This window comes from Electrona antarctica (genome assembly GCF_951216825.1).
Source record: "Electrona antarctica genome assembly, chromosome: 8".
Lineage (NCBI taxonomy): Eukaryota > Metazoa > Chordata > Actinopteri > Myctophiformes > Myctophidae > Electrona > Electrona antarctica.
The window spans coordinates 48,282,273-48,286,998 of NC_136789.1; the positions used below are offsets into that span (position 1 = coordinate 48,282,273).

At 42.7% G+C, this 4,726-nt stretch overlaps 1 long non-coding RNA gene across 2 annotated transcripts; it reads left to right on the forward strand.

Annotated features, from left to right (window-relative positions):
* Positions 1–3,241: 3,241 nt before the first annotated feature.
* On the forward strand, positions 3,242–4,137 carry LOC306928390. 2 transcript variants are annotated; one of them, XR_013790686.1, is made up of 4 exons: positions 3,242–3,483; positions 3,600–3,659; positions 3,797–4,002; positions 4,100–4,137. It is a non-coding gene; the product is annotated as an uncharacterized lncRNA (long non-coding RNA). The 2 variants fall into 2 exon arrangements; XR_013790687.1 differs by having other exon boundaries at positions 3,797–4,112.
* The last annotated feature ends 589 nt before the right edge of the window (positions 4,138–4,726 follow it).

Below are 4,726 nucleotides of genomic sequence, written 5' to 3' on the forward strand. Positions count from 1 at the left end.
TGATAGTAGCCACATGTAGATTCCAGTTTCCATCTCTTTTGGAGACTACAGCATTCTTGATGATCTTGATGATCCAGCCAAACTCCAAATAATTGGCATGCCGATGTGGCAGCCGTGCTGCTGGAGTCTCATGCATGTAAAACCCATCACACTAACTGGCATGCACACAATTGTGCACTTTGAGTAAAAGTGTTATTTCATTTTGTGTTATTATTTTGTTTGTATAAAACATTTATTTTCTGCATACTTATATTCTAATTAAAGCACTCAATTAAAATAAAAGTTAAAGAGGGACATTTAGAATTGTTATATTTGTATGTTCATGTATTTTGATATAATAAATAAGACAAATGAGTACGAGAAATACAATAAAAGTGAAAGTAAAGACAAAAATCGTAATTGAGTTATTGAATAAAAAGAGTTATATTGATACCTCAATGATAAGATGATCCTTAATGGTCAAAACAATATCAGAAATGAATTATAAATGTCAGAATTAGTTGAAATAGACTTATTGCACTTATTTTTACTCCTAACAATGGCCAATGTCTTTGGAATAGCTAAATGACCTTGACCATGACCGTTCAAGGTCAATATCACCCACAATGATTAAAATAGTATCAGAAATGAATTCCACATGCCTCAATTAGTCAGAATGGAGGTATTACATGTGCAAATACACCCAGAAACAAAAAAGTTGTATTTTCATCATAGCCGATGGCGGCCATATTTGATGTGGCCATTGCGCCATTCGTGGCACTATGGCGGACGAGCACCTCGTTGATTTTTCATGTCTAGGGACCCATTGACTCAGTTCAAGTGAGAAATTCCCCCAACACCAAATTGCGAGAAGGTCTACAGGCAGGTACAGGACTACATGGCATCTAATGTGCATTTTATTTTATGTATCTGATATAAACACAGAGGTTATTTTACTTTTCCTGCAGCTCATCTGACATTTTAGAGAGTTGTCCTGATATAATTGTTCAGTCGTGATTTTATTTCAATCTAAAACATGTAGATATATTTAAGAACTAGAATATTTTGGTTAAATATGTACAATTATGTTGTGAATTTATTCTAGAAATGTGCAATCTATGGTAAAGTTCTCATTGTCTATAAAACAATTTTCAATGATTCTTCATTCTAATAATAAATCAGCCGATTAGAGTACAGAATACCGGTACTTTTAACCCTTAGAAGATGAAAGACGCCAATTGGCGTCTTCATCAGAATTCCGTAAATGATCAATGACGCCAATTGGCGTCTTCAGCTTTTCTTATTAATCTAACCATATTAACATCCTCCGGAGCGCTGTTTAAACTCCTGAGCTTATATTCCAACTACATTACCCATAAAACCCGTGTCACGTGACACACCTGCATCCTTTGCTATAAAACCTGGCCACCCCCCCGGGATCTGCGTGGGGAAGACAGTTTTGGAGTAGTCTATGGTGCGTGTCGAAAGTGAGTGAGTAGTATTGTATTGATTGAGCGAGTTTTGTAGCAGTAGTAGTAGTAGTAGTAATAGTAGTAGTAGTAGTAGTAATATTAGTAGTTAGTTGTAGTAATTTAGGTTTATATTTAGTTTAGATTCTTTAGTTAGTAGTCTGTTGTCTGTCTGTCTTTGTCTGTCAAAAAAAAAACCAAAAAAAAGTGTCCGCGTCTTGCCGTCTTATCTGTGTATAGTATAGCTTTAGATCGTTAGTTTAGTGTGTTTATTTTTACCTGTTTAGTGTGTGTCTGTCTGTTGGTTGAGTGTTGGTTTGTCTGTACGTCTTGTTAGTTTATATAGTAGATTACGAGTGTAGTCGGTCAGTAGTCAGTCAGTGAGTGTAGTTCGACATGGCGCCAAAAAAACGCTCCAAAAAGCGTCCATCTCCCCTTCCCTCTACCTCCACTGGTGGTGTGCGCCAAACAACCATGGAGGAACATCTCCGCATGGTCTTCGTCGGGAAGAAGGGCCGGCCCCGTAATCCGGATCCTCTTCCACCTCAGACCGACGAGGAGTTGTCTGGTAGCGACGGAGAGAAGCCAGGAGATGCGGTGGTGCCTCTTGTCCCCCCCGGGCCTGATGCTAAGCCCCTTGTCCCCGATGTCGAGCCTACTGTCGTCCCCGATGTGAAGCTCTTGTCCCCCGTCAAGAAGAAGAGCAGGCAAGCGGCTTCGCCCGGTCCCCAGCCCGGTGGCAGCGGGTTGCAGGATCGCGGTCTTCTTGCATCTACTAGCCCCAAGCCTGCGCCCAGTGTTAGCGGTCCCTCTCCCCGGCCTGGCTCGAGCGACGACACCGTGCTCCGCCGATCTACACGGGTTACGAGGTTTTCCAAGGGGTTTGTCGCCCCCCCCCCCCCCCCAATCTTCCTCCGAAGAGGACTTTGAGCCGTTTCGAGACAGCGATGGAGCCGAACCGTCCCCCGATGAGCTCGATGGTAAGAATCTTATTGTCTGAAACATTGTTACGAAAAATGCCAACACATTGTAGCCAACACACATCAAAGCAAAGCAAAGTGTCCATCGTTGTATCCCCCCCCCACTGCTACAGCGGTGGAGTCCTAAGCGAACCAATGGGGCTTTCAAATAGATCTGTATTGAGCTTGCATGATGATCAAATGAACGTATTGTACCGTGGTTTATATGCTATATATTATGAGAAATGTTCCATTACTTTTTTCCCCATCTATTCAGTATTGTTTTATCGTTTATTATGATCCCTGTTTTTTTGTATTACTTTTCCGCGCCGCTGGGGGAGGAGGCCGCCATCATGCGGCATGGCCGCATGATGGCGGCACCTTCGTCAAACCTTCGTCATCGTCAAAATACATTTTTTATATGATAGTTTTATCGTGCATGCTACATAATCCAAATCATTTATTTCTAGCGATCATCTTATATGATTTTGCCTATAAGCCACGGTACAATACACTATTTTGATTATCATGCAAGCGCAATATTATATATATTTAGTAGTATAATGAATTAGCTTAGCTTTGCGGCCTGCATTACACCACCCTTCCCCCAGCGGCGCGGAAAAGTAATACAAAAAAACAGGGATCATAATAAACGATAAAACAATACTGAATAGATGGGGAAAAAAGTAATGGAACATTTCTCATAATATATAGCATATAAACCACGGTACAATACGTTCATTTGATCATCATGCAAGCTCAATACAGATCTATTTGAAAGCCCCATTGGTTCGCTTAGGACTCCACCGCTGTAGCAGTGGGGGGGGGGATACAACGATGGACACTTTGCTTTGCTTTGATGTGTGTTGGCTACAATGTGTTGGCTGAAATGGATCAACACTGAATAGATGGATGTGTTGGCCACAATTCGTATGTGATTGGCTACATTTTTGTATGAAGGAATGTAATTGTAGCGTGCACTCCAGCTAAATGATTATTTATTTGTACATATTTAGAACCGGGTGATGAGGAGTGGCACGATGATGAAGATGAGGTGAACAGTGATGTGGATGGAGGTGAGTAACTAGAGAGCTAAATAACTTGTGGATGTGGCTAAAGTCTGTCTGCATTTGGCACTATGGAGAACGCTACACCATGCCTCTAATTGATTGAAATGGTTGTTGTTTTACAGATGATGAACAGCCCATCATCTCGACAGCTGCAGATGCTGCCCCTGTGCCCATGGAAGCAGGTATAAATACAATGCACAGAACAAAATCATGTATATCATTTTATAGTCTCATCACATGTTACAGCTCCACCAGATGTATTCTACATGAATAAAAACAATGTTTTTTATGCTAATAATTGTGTATTCCTGTAATTTAGGTGATGCCAACTCAACGGCTTCGCCAGGGTGGTCTGCTGGTGGGTGGGAGCCACAGGACATCCCGTTTACTGGAGAGCCGGGTGTTCACTGTGACCTCAGTGCAGAGAGTGATCCAGTGGACTTCTTTGAGCTGTTGCTGACCGATGAGCTGCTCCAGTATATTTGCGATGAGACCAACAGATATGCAGCGCAGTCCATCGCAATGGTGTGTATTGTGTATATTCCACATTGATGTTTTCCCAAATTGATGACTTTGTTGTAATTTCTGCAAATAAATCTAACTTATATATCTATCTATCTAGATCCAGGACCCACTCCCACACTCCACAGTGAAGAAATGGAAGGATGTCTCTGTGATAGAGTTGAAGAATTTCTTCGGGCTCTTTTTCCTGACGGGCCTTGTGAGGAAGCCAACCCTTGTGTCATACTGGTCCCGGCGTAAGGCTAATGAGACACAGCAGTTCAGGCGCACCATGAGCCTGACCCGGTTTCTGCTGCTCAAGCGGTTCCTTCACTTCAGTGACCAGGAGACTCCAGACACAGCGGACCGCATGTACAAAGTCAGATATCTTGTGAACTACCTTCTGGCCCGGTTTCAGTCCATGTACACCCCAGAGAAGAACATATCCATCGACGAAGGTGTTATGCTATGGAAGGGAAGACTGGCTTGGAAGTGCTATAATCCGTTGAAGCCGGTGAAATGGGGGATTAAATCCTACTGCCTAGCCGATTCAGCGACGGGCTACCTCTGGAACATGAAGCCATATACCGGAGTAGGCTGTGGGCTGGACACGACCGTGATGGAGCTTCTCGGACCGTTGTCCAACAAAGGCTACCATTTGTACATGGACAATCTGTACAACTCAGTGAACAGGTGTATTATGCTACTGTCTTTGGGAACCCATGTATGTGGGACGATGAGGAAGAAC